General features: G+C 48.2%; 1 long non-coding RNA gene across 4 annotated transcripts in view; it reads right to left on the reverse strand.

Annotated features, from left to right (window-relative positions):
• Window positions 1-10153: 10153 nt before the first annotated feature.
• The window catches only part of LOC115294800, a 95543-nt gene continuing 90520 nt past the window's right edge, over window positions 10154-15176 (reverse strand). For all 4 annotated transcript variants that reach the window (XR_003910139.1, XR_003910141.1, XR_003910142.1 and 1 more), the window contains exon 8: window positions 10154-11109. This is a non-coding gene — a long non-coding RNA (uncharacterized LOC115294800). The remainder of the gene's footprint in view (window positions 11110-15176) is intronic.

Here is a 15176-nt window from a genome sequence, read left to right on the forward strand (position 1 = left end):
CCCAAGGGATGCCCACTTAGGAGGCAAATCCCAGAATATTCGACCGTGAGCAAGACAGAGTTGTACCAAGCACAGCAATAACTGAGCTGCATCTACCAACCAAATAAGGCCCTGAGAGCTTCAGAATTCCATGTTCCTCTCCTCTGCCATGTCCGAACTTGTATTTTATGTTCTGGAAACCATGTTGGGCAGGGAGGCAGGAGAAGGGAGAACAAGGGGGAAAAATGTAGTTAAGGTATATTTTAGAGACTTAGGCTTCAAACACGAGAAGCAGCAGCCAATTCTTTGAAGTAAGACGTGGGGCTAGACACTCCCAATTCTCCCCCTGCAAATCCTGGAAAGTATTTACAATGAGCTTATAGCTACTGCCATCTCCAGCTTACCACCCTGTCCCCACCATATGCATTCAGCCAGCAACTATCTGGTGACCACCGACTATGTGTCCAGGTCCCGTGGGAGCTGAGGAAACCCCAGAGAAGTGCGAAATGGGTGCACAACCCAAAAGCTATGTAACCCCACCAGACACGGTATGAGCCAAGTCCAGGAGTCATCCTGATGACCTGTGCACTAGAGACAGGCAGGAGGGCACAGCTCCTAGAGACTGGATACTCGGAGAAGGATTCCGGAAAGCAAGGTTTGGGCCATGCCAGAGGAGATATATCAGTTAGGGATCTCCAGAGAAACAGAGCCAAGAATACACATATATCAATGAACATTCAGTAGTTCACCCTTATCCACCGGAGATAAATTCTAAGACCCCCCAGGGGATGCCTGAAACTGCTGGTGGGACCCAACTCTATATATACTATGTTTTTCCTATACACACATACCTGTGATGATATTTGATTTATAAATTGGAGACAGTAAGAAATCAACAATAAAACAAAACAAAGGTGCCTGGATGGCTCAGTCAGTTCAGTATCCGACTCCTGATTTTGGCTCAGGTCATGATTTTGCAGTTCATGAGTTCAAGCCCCATATCAGTCCCTGTGCCATCAGCACAGAGCCTGCTTTGGATCCTTTGTCTCCCTCTTTCTCTGCCCCTCCCCTGCTCATGCTCAAGCTCGCTCGCGCTCTCTCTCTCTCAAAACTAAATGTTTAAAAAATATATAAAATAAAATAAAACAATTATAATATACTATAATAAAATTATGTAAATGTGGGCTCCGTCTCAAAATATTGTAATATACTTCACTTCTTTTAATTTTTTTTAATGCTTGTTTATTTTTGAGAGAGACAGAGTGCACACGGGAGAGAGGCAGAGAGAAGGCAACACAGAATCTGAAGCAGGCTCCAGGCGCCGAGCTGTCAACACAGAGCCTGATACGGGGCTTGAACCCACAAGCTGCAAGATCATGACCTGAGCCAAAGTCAGATGCTTCACTGACTGAGCCACCCAGGCCCCTGTACTATACCTCACTGCTTGTGAAGATACGAGATGACAACGCCTATGTGATGAGATAACAAGGGTGAAGGGTGCACCCACTGTGACACAGAGTCACACTACCCCGACCTCCTGAAGACACGTCAGGAGGAGGGTCATCTGCTGCCAGACCACAGTGGGCCGCAGCTAACTGAATCCACAGAAAGCAAACCTGCAGACAAGCGGAGGCCACTGGTATATGCACGTGCCAACATGTGTGCTTGTAAATACACACACAGACTGATTTCTTGGGAGGAACCTGCTCTTGTGATCATAGGAAGCGGCAAATCTGAGCCTGAGAGGCACCGGCAGGATGGGGAACACCCAGGAGTCAAGGCCACAGTCTCAAAGCAGAATTCTTTCTCTACAAGACCTCAGTTTTGCTCTTGCAGCCTTCAGGTGACTGGATGGGGCCCACCCACAACATCAAGGTAATATTCGTTACTTAACAGCCCTGCACGCAAATGTTAACAACAACTACAAAATACCATTGGAGCAACATGAAGATGAGTGCTTAATTAACAACTGGGTGCTCCCATCTAGCCAAGCTGATATGTAAAACTGACGTGACAGGAGGCACTGGGAGCAGGGAAGGGCAGGATGGGGGGCGCGGAGGCAGGCTGGCCTAGGGGAGAATGGCATGACAGAGTGCCAGTGACAGCGAGCTGAACCCGAGGCCTCTTGGCAGGAGTGCTCTCCGGGTGTCCACACAAGCAGGGCTTTCAACTCTCTAAGAGGTCCTGGGCCTGCGTTCTGGGCCCTGGGGTTTGTTAAAGGTTTCCCACGAAAAGAGCATTAGCACGAGCTGGCTGGAGCCTGGCAATGGCCTGGGGACACTGAGAAGTGTGGCTGGTGAGGGCAGGGAGGAGGCAGGTGAACCAGGGCATGTTGGGCAGCAGAGGCAAAATCGGGAGGAGCCAGCGCGTAGGGCAGAGCAAGGAGTCCGGGTCACCACACTCTGAGGGTACACTGACTCAGACCACCAATGACACACAGCCACACGCAGGGCAGATAACCACCAGAGCTGTAGTAACTGGTGGCATCTCCGAGGAAGAGACGAGAAAGATAAAAGGTCAGAGAAGTGAGCCTCTAAGAGTGGCTCCAACAAGCAAGAGAAACCAAGAGAACATAACTGGAATGTCAGGCAGGCCACCATGACACGCCAGCCAGGCCACACAGGGAAGTGGAGAGGTGAGGGTAGTGGTGAGGGCCAGAATGTCCTCAGAGAAGGCCTTGAACGCACAGAAGCATCAATCACGGTCACCAAGGGGCCAGGAGTGACCCTGGACTACAAATGAGCTGGCCTCTGAAGGGAAGCATGAGACAAAAGTCTGCAGCTGAGGGCATGAGGAGACACAGCCAAGGAGTATGGCAGAGCCACAGCCTAGAGGACGGGATCCTCTAGGATCCGGCCCTGCTGGGGTCCGGTTAATACCTGGATACCCCATAGGAAGGGGTAGGGTGTGTTACTGGAAGTGGGGAGTAGGGAACAGGGACGACGAAAAAAAAACCTGGGAGAAAGGGGATATGATGGTGGGGGGAGGGCAAGAGGACTAGAAAGGTGGGACCCAGCCTTGTGGCCTGAGGAGGGTTGAAGGAGGGGAGGGGGCAGATGCAAATCAGAGGATACACATGCGTCAGGATATTGGAGGTCCAGGCTCAAATCAAGACTGGAAGGTTAACAACCACAATATCAGCAGGCAGGCACCGGCAAACACTTCTGACACCTGCCTCGCGTGAATGGGCGGTGGAGACAGCACCCCCAGATGAGGCCAAAAGCTCACGCTTCTGCACAGTGCTTACTGCCCACCAGACCTGCCTCTCGGGGCTCCACAGACTAACATATGTCAAGTCTGCTAATCACCACAACCCTAAGAGATGGGCATGGTAAGTATCACCATTTTACAGCCAGAGATAGAGAGGAACAGAGGTTAACATCCTGTCCGAAGTCACACATCTAGCAAGGGGCAAAGCTGGGAATCAAACTAGACAGTCAACGTACATATGAGAGGTGAAATGACTTGTCTGAAACCATGAAGCAAGGAGAGATATTCAGGACTCAAATTCGGACTGCAAGACTATCTATGGTGGCGGGTGTGCCCATCTGGAAGCAAACCAGCTTGGGTCAGACCAACCTGATCTAGAGGTAGAAGAAGGATGGACTCTCCAGAGGCTTGCAATACCTCCTCCGGGTCCTCAACAAGGCATGCTGGTTCCCAACATTCTTACAAAGACTGCTTCCAAGTCAGGGCAATGTCTGCTCTGGAGCCCGCAGCCCAGGGCTCAGGGGGCAGAGGCTGCAGCTTTATGCGTTGGCAGCCTGCCCACACTTACGCTCCAATTCTGAGGAAGTCAGACACATAGGGAGGGGCCAGCCAAGGGGCTCTGGGGGGGTGCTTCCCAGCAAGGTCCCTGTCACCTCTGAGTCTCTGCATCTACAGCGGGCCAGGACGCAACACACTTAGAATGTGAAGACCTCTGGATGATCTGCTGTGTCATTTGATCTGTTCACCTGCTAAAATCCAAGTCGGTAATTAGGTCAAGTCCAAACATCCAACCTAGAGAGAATGAAAGTTGTTACCTAAATAATAATCATACCACTTCCACACTTGTGCCTTGCCTTTTACTTTTAAAATCTTTCATCCTCTAGAGGGTTCCACATCGCAGTTTAAGAATCGAAGGGTTGCTTTTGTGCTTGTCTACCCCAGCAAATGCCTCTAGGCTCAACAGACAAATACATACCTCACTACCTCCTGGGTCTCGGCCAAAACCATTTTCCTGCCGCAAGGCATACCTCTCAGCCCCTCCCCTCATTTTCTAGCCCCTCATCCTGCTCTCTCCTTCTGAGCCACTGCCCAGACTTTGCCTTCCCATTGCACTCCCCACTGTCTCTTCCCCTCTCCCCCCTTTTCTCCCCCTCTCTCCTCCTTTACCCACCCCTCTCCTCCTTCACAGCTGTTCTCAGGACTAGCAGCTAATGGGGGAAGAAGACAGAATCCTAGTCCCAGGAGGAGCCTGAAGCAGGGCAGAGGGTCAAGGAGCAGGGGGTGTCCAAAGATAGGAGAAGAATGCCAGAGTACTTCTCACTGGTCACCCAAGCTGCCTCCTCACACAACCCATGACAAGAGACAGTCTCTGGCTGTCATGCCCACAGTGCATAGGACGGGAAGGTGGCCAAGATCCAGAAATGTGTCCAGGGATGGCCGCCGTATTCCTAAACGCATCCTCACCTGTCCTATAAATCAGAATTCCCCAAAGTGTGATGTGCATATCCCTGGACCCCTTGAGAGATGATTCATGGAGCAAGAGACACATGCCTTCTATTTCAGAAACTTGGATTTCTTTTTACAATCACCTTTTATTTTACGGGAAGGGATAGTGGTTTTCATGCACAGTCATGCTATCAAATTTCCTGCTGACATTAATTCCGTAAGTGAAAACCATGAGCCAATTTAAAAGAAAAAAGGGGGGGGGGAGGAAGCAAGTCATTGCATGGTGGAATGCACGTATGGCGAAAACCACAAAGATGACAAGCCAATGACCGATGATCGGTGATCCTGACATAAATTGTCTACAGACGCATCCCACAGACCCGCCTTGGTCCTTGGTTAATTGAGGATGGGTCGGAATCACAAGCCAATTTGATTCAATGGACAAATGCTCTGCTGACAAATGGAGCTTCTGCTGAGTCCAGGACTGTGAGCATCACACAGAAACGACCCGACTTCGGGAAGCTTATCGTCCACTGGCTGGAAAGAACACAACTTTGTTTGCAGAAACCGCTAGAGAATGACGCGAAATAGTGTGTACAAGAGGGAAGCAGATGGAGAGCAGTGGGGGTGCCAGAGGGGGGGGACAAGAAAAAGGAAACCAGGACGGGCTGGCGCTCAGAGGCATGGAGATCCACTTCAGAGCAGAAGGGCCCTTGAACATTACTTCCACAGCAACCTCATCATCTGGATCCCAAGAAGTCACGTCAGGACCCTGGTGCCCTCCTCATGGCAGGGAGGGCACCCGAGGACTATGCTTCTGGTGGGGTGAGGAAAGCACAGACCACAGTGAGCCCACAGCAAGGCTCCTAGCAGCTAGCCCCCGGCTCTGTCTGAGCAGGCCTGACCGCAGGCCATTCTCCAGCCAGCTTCCACCAATCCTCTGCGGCCCTCACATAACTCCTAATGTGGCTGGTCTGCGGGGACCAGGGAGATGGGCCTTCCTTCCGGGTCAGAAGCTAACCTGGGAGTCCAGAGACTCCACGACAGAGTGGAAATGAAGGCAGGCACTCACAGCTGCCGTGTTTTCCCCTGACTCTGGAGCACTGACACCTTTGGGTGCCTTTTGGTGCCCTGTGATGGCATTTGGGGTCTCTGGGTGGTAATGAGGGTTACATGAGGTCAAGGGGGTGGGACCCTCATGATGGGATTGGTGCCCTTCTAAGAGACACCAGAGAGCTTGTTCTCTCGTTCTCTCTCCACCATGTGAGGACACAGCAAGAAGATGGCCATCAGCAAGCCAGGAACCGTGCTCTCGCCAGAACCCAACCACGCCGGCACCCTGAGCGCACACTGCCAGTTGCCAGAGCTGTGAGAAGCCCGTGTCTGCTCTTTCAGCCCCTCAGTCCGTGGTATCCAGGTGTAGAACCCAGGCCAAGCAAGACACCCATCTCCCATACCCTGGCCATTGGCCCTGAACTACCCATCTCTTGCCAGTCTCCAGACATCACTTGCTAGGCTCCAGCCACACCAACTGCTCTTCAGTTCACTGAACTCGCCAAACTGAATGCCAACCTCAGGACCTTTGTACTCACCTGCTTCTGCCTGGAAACAGCCTCTCCTGACCTTCACATGGCAGTCTTTTCTGTCATTTTAAGTTTTCCGTGCCATTCAAGATAGGATCCCTATTCAGGTGGGCCATCCCAAACGAGCCTCACGGACACAGGCCCTTAGACACTGTATCTTCTCACTCCTTTCTTTGCTGCATGAGGCCACGACCTTGCCCATCTTATGTGCCGCTATATCCCACAGCACAGCACCGGGCACATCAAAGGTGCTCATCAGGTATGTATTGAATAAATGACAGGTGCAAGAACCTGGCCACCACCGGCTGGTCAGAGAGCCAAGCAGTTGGCAGTAAAGGGGAACGGGGTGACTCTGGAGGAGGGCACCACGATTAGCCTAGCCTGTGTCCAGAAGCTTCCTGGTCAGTGAGCCAGCTTAAGCAAGCCCTCCTAAGGAAACATGGCCAGTGAAGAACTCAGCAAATGGAGCCCAAGGCTGGCCAAAAGACGGTCACACTCTAAAATATGCATGACCAGATTTTGCGCACCGTGCAAGTTTTATCTTTGACCGTACTTATGGAAACATTATTCAAGAACATCGTGAACACACAAAAATAAATCTTTAAAAATACCATTTGAATGACATACACATACAAATGAAAGATTTTTCTCCTTCTACTATAGCAGTCCATTAAGGCGTTTTTAAAAAGCAAATGTGAAAAGTTGCTGCACACAGTAACCTGTGAATAAAAACGTACCCAATCACTACCCACACAGCTGCCCCCAGATGAAACCCACCCCAATCTCACCGTCTAGATGGAGCCCCTTGGACCAAAGTAGGAGAGAGAAGCTTGACAACTCTGTTTCCTGCCTTCCGAGGATCTGAGCGTGCCCAAAGCAACAGAAGGTCACAGTTTCTACAACAACCTTATGAAGTACATAGTATTAAGCCTGGGCTTATGTTGAACAGACTGAAGCTCAGAGAGGCTAAGTAACCTGGCCTCGGTCACACAGCTAATCACTTTCAAGGCTGAGATTTGGACCTCCTGGGGTCTTGGTCCAAAGCCCCTGCCCTCTTCGCCTACCCAGTCAGTGTCTCACATTTCATAGATGAATTCTCGCCGCTCTTTATTTGCACCAACAACTAACAGCAAGGGCCCAACATTTTCCTCTTCTCTGTTTCTCCCCAACACCAAACACAAGCCAGGCCTAAGTGAACATCACATAGTTGACGACGGCATATTCATGCTGTGCTCACGGGGTACCCCCCTCTGGCCAGTCTCTTTTCCTCTGCCTTCCCCTGAGGGGCTTTTTTCTCCCTTTTTCCTCATCAATTATCAGCCTTCTTGCCTTAGTTCTGTGTGCCTACTTTATCTGGTTACCCATTTCTTTTTGTAACCTTGCCAAAAAAACAAGAAGATTCTGAAAATATTCCTTGGCTTCCTTTTAGATTATAATCTTACCTTTGTTCCTTTCCAGTTCTTTCCTCTGAGGTCTTTCTTTTCATTTTCTCTCTTTTACTTGTCTCTCTTCCTAGTTAAGACTTTTTCAAGGTTTTAAGATCTTAGGGAGTAAATATATAGATGAGTATTATATACACATAAATGGGTACTGAACTCCGTTGACTATCAAGCTAACTAAACTCACTCTGAGCAGCCTCAAAATGGAAGTGTCTTTTAGTATGACCCATAACACTGATTGTTCATTGGTAGGAATGGAGAAGTGGGTTACGACATCCAGAACAATAACAAAATACAAAGATCTGGGAATCTGAATCCTCATGTCCAAATCTGGACTTGGGCCCTTCTCAGCAAGAATCTCGGGGCTTAAGGTTTTCATCAGTAAAATGAGAATTATAATTCTATCCTTCTTAAGGTTATAGAAAGGTTTAAAAGAGTAACACGTAGGAAAGCACTTTCAACCTACAAATAATTCCAGCACAGAGCAGTATGGGATCAGGGCGTTTGCTGAACTATGAAATGCTGTGAGAGTAAGAAGGATGTCCGCTTCCCCTCACTCGCCCCTCCCCACCAGCCTGGCTTCCCCTCCCTAAGTCGTAGGTCTGCTAATAAACTAGGAGGCATTTTTATCATCTAATAACCCCCCCCCACACACACACCGGACACACACTTAATCTGCTGTGAGTCAGGGACTGCAGTAGGGGTTAAGGATTGAACATTGAACATGGCATACAGCATCCCCTCCTTCAGGGAACTTACAATTCATTTTGGGTGGAGAAAGAATAAGACACAGCAAACAATTAAAATAAACAAACAAGGTAATAACTGAGCAAAGGCCTTGACTTCTTTATTAATTCCCTGCATTAAGAGAATGCCTTAATTACATTAATGTAAGCATACACTCCCTAAAGCAGGGGAGAGATTGGCCTATTTGCAGTATAGAAAGAAGGTGCTAGAAGGGAATGGGTGAGGGTGAGAGTGGCCCCCATCAGATCTTTGAGACCAGCAGAGCCAGATTTTACAGGGCTGCCCAATCAACAGTCAGGAGTGTGAAATTGATTATAAGGAGGCCTTTGGAGTTAAGCAACTGAGTGGTATGATTTGGTTTGGGGTTTATGTTTGTTGGTCGGTTTGGTTTTTCTTCAATCTGGCTACGGTGCAGAGAACTTAGAGACAGTGCTGGTGAGCAGGAGGAGAAGCAGAAGACCAGCTGGTCAATCGCACAACACTATACAAGACAGAGACGACCCGGACGGTAGCAAGGGAGGGAGGTGAACGAAATCATGCGAATTTTGCAATCAGAAATAAACCCATGATAAATTCCATGCAGAAGCATGAAGGGAGGAGAAAATGACTCATTTTCATATCAAAGACAACTGTTGGGGGGGGGTTGCTGGAGCAATGAGATATGTGGTGATACCACTGGTTAGACAGAGGGGTGAGGTGGGGAGGGACGCAGGGCAGGTGCAGACAGGAATGGTAAAGGAGAGGCCTAGACTGCCATCATTTTCCCCACTTACTCCTCACATGTGCAAGTTTTGGTTATCTTGCTAGTTTGTCCCCCATAAGCTTCCCAAAATTACCTCTTCCTTTTCTGCCTCTAACTGGCCACCTGATTTGTCAGTGTGTTCCTTCCTCCGAGGTCTTCATCTCCAATCCAGCTGCTGAGCCCACACTAGCCCCACAGCTCCAGGACTTCTTGAAGCAGGGGGGGGGGTAACATGCTTGCCTCTCTTGTTTAGAACTTTCCATTGGGTTTTTCCTTACTTGCTGATGGAGCAGATACACTAGGCCCTAAGAGTCTAACCCTGGTCAGTGCACAACTGTGAGCTGTCTCCCGCACAGACACCATCCTGCCCAGCCACACCAAACCATCCAGCTTACAACCCGTCTGTCCATGCTCTTGTGTTCCCTGCCCACCCCACCCCACCCCCACGCACACTCCAAGAAAGCCATATGAGGACATAACCAGGAAGCAGGCCATCACCAGGAGCCCCACCACGCTGGTGCCTGATCTCAGCCTCCAAAACTATGAGAAATAAACATCTGTTTGCAATTCACCCAGTTGACAGTTCCACTACAGTGGCCCGTACGGACCAAGACAGTCAGGTTCTAAAGTTTCCAAACAAAGTGAAGACCATGAATGGTCAAAATTAATCTTAAAGGCCCTGCATATGGAAATACCATACACTAAAATACAGTATCTGTGTTATGTGTCCCGTGCAGGACTCTTATCCCCCTTCGAAAAGCACGAAGTTCCACTAACGGGGAGGATAAACTGAGAGGCTATGACAATGCCTGTCATTCAAACCATTGCTTTCAAACGATCATCAGCCTTAGTGGTGAGCACATGTGGGAGGTGGGACGCGGGAAAGGGTCGGGGGGTAGATAGATCCTACTGGACTGACTCCTGCTTACCTAAGGGGGGTTACTTGATTCTTGTTTTAATGTTTTGCCTCGGTGGAAAAAAAAAACCGTCAGCATCGTTTGCCACCAGAGTCCAATGGGGCCTTTTTATTTTTATGAGTGATTTTTAGAATAACAGAGGAATTGTGTTTAAAACTTTGTTCAAAATGTAACCGTTTAAATACAACATATTTCCATTCTCTGCTTCCTGACTTTGAAGGTATATAAACCCAAAATGCGCAGCTGCCATGCACACCGGGCACAGATCCACCATATCAATACTGATTTCCAGTGCATCTCCAATAAGTTTCAGCTTATCGTTTTTTCTGGTCCTTCCTGCACTGGCCCTTGATAAAATCAGTTACTTTGCAAACCACTGATGGCTCACTGGCTTCTTAAAGAGAAGATGTGCATCTTCTTTTCTCCACATTTGCAAAACATTTTTATTTTTAAATGTATAAACAGCAGCAAGAACTACACCAATAACTTTTTCCCCCCATTTCTGTATCATCCATTTCCTTTTGATTGCCTCTGTAAACACATCTGACTTCATCGTTTGTCCCCTGCAAACTGTATCAGGGACATTCTGGTAACCAAACACCACAAGAGGTAGGAGAATATTGGCCCCCGTTCTTTCAGCAAAACAGGATGGTCCAGGTTCTTGTGGCAAAATATCAGGTGATGAAATCATTCCTGATGAATGACTAACTGGAGACTATCATAGTTCCTCTTTGTCCTCAGAAAGATATTGTTTATTCATTGATTCAGAAGTCTGACAAAAATTCACCCAGATTCTTATCTTGGAAGACTCAGAGTCTGGGATGCTGCTTATACAGCAATTTTACTATTATCGTTAGAATCCGTGGCACTGCTGTCTCTTCTGCTGTGTCCGGCTACAATGAAGCATTTTCCTTTGTCCGTTTTCTCCTCTTTACCATTTTGTTCAGGAAATGAAAAATTCTGAATTCTCAACTGGATGCAATGAAAGGAACAAAGATGCTGGCCTCCATCTTCTTCTATATCTTCTTGAAAGATGATGCAACACTCTAAGAAATGGAAAAACAAATCAAAACAAAAATGGAAAGGCAACGCAGTAGTGATGGCTTATGTCACTGTCGCTCCCTCCTTCTAGGTGGTGGTTCTCTCACTCTCCCACGTTCTTATTATTTTAGCATTTTTAGCATCAAACAATTAGCAATCATGGATGGGTAATGATGGGATAATTCTGAGGATAATAAAATGGAAAATGTTTCAAGATATAAGAAAAAGAAGATCACTGAGATCCCATGAAGTATCTTAGATTTATAAATGGTCCCAATGGTCCCATATGGTAAATTCAAGAGAGAATTTTCTGTTTCTGTTAAATATTCTGTTTCTGTCAAAAAGTAAATGTCCTCTTTAATCTTTGGAAGATTTCTTCAGAAAGAACGAAAGTCACGAAATTTCAACCTTTACAGACTGCTAGAACTGCTAAGGAAAACAAACAAACTCAGAAACCAAAACCGGGTCCAGTCGGCCCTGACTGTATACTGACCATTAAATCACATTTATAGATTTGGTTGCCTCATAAGGACTTTCACAATCGGCCCAATGGAAAACTGCCCCACCAAAAGACTCTTTCTTCACCCACTTGAAACCCATCAATTCTCAGGCCAAAGTTAAACTGCAGCCAAGAGAGAGCCATAGATTTTTCAACACCATGGATGTTCCTGGGTTCCTGCGGCCCTCTCCATGGGAAGCAAGCAGCCCCTCACCCGGGACATCTTCCCCTGGACTTCACCTTGGCACACAATGAGGAAACAAAAATGATGACCCAAGGAAAACAGAGAGGACTTCTGGAATACTATTCAGGCTTCAAAGCACCAAGAAAACTCCGACCACAATCAGACACCCGACGCTGACCGCGTTATAGTCTTTCCAGGAAATGAATTTATGGTGAGGGAGACCATGTTCCTATTCCCGTGGGGTTTTTAAACATTCTCTGTTATCTCTAGTGTTTCCAATCAATCCACGAACACTTTGACTATTAATCTAGGACCCAGAGGAAATGTCCAATTCACAAAAGTGGTGTGTTCCAAAACTTTGGGAGTTGGTTGTTTTGGGAACACAGGACACATTTTCCTCCAATAAATAACATTATAAATGATGGTGAGGTTTCCTAACCAGCCCCACAAAAGTCTTCTTAATTCATAACGTTGTTGAAGCTCTGTGCTTTTCCAGTAAAAATTAGTCAAGAGCAATTTTGTTGGAATACTAGTAAACAAACTCAAATATTGAAGACATATTCTCCTTTATCCTGAATTCTATTTAACATAACAACCACTTCAAGGAAAGAAGACAAGAGGAAAGATGGAGACTTCCTAAGGAGAGATTTCTACTTTCAAGAATTTTGGAAGCTGAGGGGCTCCTGCTCCTGGGTGGCTCAGTCAGTTTAGTGTACGACTTCAGCTCAGGTCATGATCTCACAGTCCATGGGTTTGAGCCCCACATCAGGCTCTGTGCTGACAGCTCAGAGCCTGGAGCCTGCTTCAGATTCTGTGTCTCCTTTTCTCTCTGCTCCTCCTTTGATCACACTGTCTCTCTCTGTCTCTCAAAAATTAATAAAATGTTTTTAAGAAATAATTTTGGAAGCTTATAGCAGCAGTCTGTTATTTTGTCTGCCCACATTTCCCTTCATATAGCCATGACTTACAGAAGCAAGGATGTGGGTAGACTGGGTAGCAAGATAGCAAAGGATGGGGAAGGAAAAGCAAAACGTTTGAAAGATTTCTTTGATGAGACTAAAGCAGTTGTAATGAGGAGACTGCCTAAATGAGCATTAGTTGATTTGTCAAGGAAACTGAGAAGAGGCCTGAAGACCCAATATTAGTAGTGCTGGAGGCCCTGGAGTTCGGAAGAGTTCACTATTTGGTCAGACAGTTCCCTCTCTGACCAGAAGGTGGTGCCATCAGCCCAGACAGGCAGCCCGAGGGGGCGGGGTGTGCAGTAGGAGGAGCTCTCCACGTGGAAGCCACGTTTTCCACTCGGGCTCTGAAACTCACGGAAAGCCTAAACCAGACAGCACGTACCAGCCTACACATCACTGCCTCATCGGGGAACCGGGGTTCCCACCGCCAGGGCCCACCTGCTTGTACCTGAGCAAGAACGCCTGTCCTGCAGGCCTCAAAACCCACATCAAGATTCCAATTCATTACTTCCCCTTCCTCTCTCCCACCTCCTCCTTCACCACGTCAGCACTGGGGTCAGCACTGGGGCCCTCCGTTCCCTAATTCCAAAGGGGAGTCTGATCTAAGAGCGTGCTGGAGTCTCTCATCCTTACATACCTTCACAAGGACAGGACAAGATCTTCTACATGGTAGCACAGACTTGTCCCAAGGCCTCTACAACAGGGTCCCAGATTTTATCTCCTCGCCAGTTTTATCTCCTACATTCACACCAAAATGAGACAACCCCATTCCTGACACAAATCCCACAGGAGCTCCTCCATCCCTTTCGCCTGCTGGTCCTTTTTCTGGTGATGCCCTCTCTTTGTGCCTTACCTCTACTTGTCAGTATCCTCTCCTACCTTTCAAAGTCTAACCAAATATCGGCCCCCTCCGAAAAACTACCTTTTAACTGAACTGAACTGGTGAATCAGAAAGGAAAACAGGGATCCTGAGCATCAACCACAGAAGCCCCCGACTGTCACCAGGCAGGCCTGCCTCACTGCCCCCACCGCTGTCTGCATCTTAAACTGAGGACAGCCAGGATCTCTGCTGAAGCTTGGGACACCAGCTGGTCTGTCCTTGCTCCTTCCAAGTCCCAGTTCCCATGTAGGGTGGACTCAGGTTTAGAGAGACACCAAAGCCACAAACTCAGTGCGTGGTGCCCTGTCCGTTCTCAATTCATGTTAGCTTTATAATAATAAAATCGTTACTGTCCCCTCCCCACCCCCACTCTCATCAGCCACAATCCACCAAACTAGGCCAGAGTTCTAGAGCTAAAAGAATGGGGGTGGGGAAGTTACAACAAAGGTCACCAGTCTACTCTCTCCTCCCAGCTCTCACCCCAGGCCACAGGTCTGGGCTAGTTGTCCTAGCAAACTGCCTACTGGTTCTTCTGCAGAATTTTCTCCGCTCTGATGGGCCTGAATGGGATGGGCATTCTCCTCTGGATGTTTGGCCCTAGCTGAGTGACCTGGAGATGAAACCTTTAAGAATGAGCACCTGCCCTTACAACACCAGAAAAACTAACTACTACTTTTCACTTAGTTCTTAAGAGGCAGTGGGCTCAGCTGGGAGACAGGAATGTCCCCTGTGAGAGTGGGAGTAAATAATCTCAAGGTGATTACTTAAATTATGCAGGTCTGGCTGCCCCAGGGCCCTGGGACACAAGGCAGTGCCTAGCCAAAGGCAGTAGGGAGGCAGGAGCCTGGAGAACTGCCATCAGCAGGAGCCCACCTGCTGTTCCGGGTGCCCCACTGGGAACCTTCTATCAAGCAGACTTCTATCAAGTCATGGTGACTTCATCCAGCAAAACTGGGCTCACTCCTGCCCCCTGGACCTCTCCTGTTTCTGTTGCTCAAAGAAACAAGAGACCAGCAACACTGCTCAATTTCTCACCTACAGAAGAGGCTTCATGGAAAGAAATCCTAACCAGAAATTTCAAGGCCTTTATGGAGAGGCCACAATGACACTTCGTTATGTTTTGTCTTTTAAGGATCTCAACAGGATAGTGTTCTTCATAAATTACTAAAGGAAACTAAGTTAACTACGGGGGGTGGGGGGAGGGAAGCAGGGTGGGAAATGCGAACCACCCATTTTAATGTACTTGTACCCCACCTCCTTCCACAAAAGATCTGAGGCTGCACAAAGTAATTGCTATTGGAATCATGGGCAGAAGTGCTCCGTTTCTTGTCATGGCTGCAGACTCAAACCTTCAAAGTGACCATTTATTGGGGCTCTGAAAGTCGGGCGGGGATGGTGGACTGCCCACTCCGAAGGCGCCCTCCCCACCCCCTCCTCTCAGACTCCCAATTCAGGGCCACTCAACGCGCCGGACAGCTGCGGCCAGAGGCTGCCACCCCCCGGCCTCCCGCCTCCGCATTCCCTACGCCCGATTGCAGCCAGGACTC

This window comes from Suricata suricatta, chromosome 6, assembly GCF_006229205.1.
Source record: "Suricata suricatta isolate VVHF042 chromosome 6, meerkat_22Aug2017_6uvM2_HiC, whole genome shotgun sequence".
In the NCBI taxonomy this organism is placed as follows: Eukaryota; Metazoa; Chordata; class Mammalia; order Carnivora; family Herpestidae; genus Suricata; species Suricata suricatta.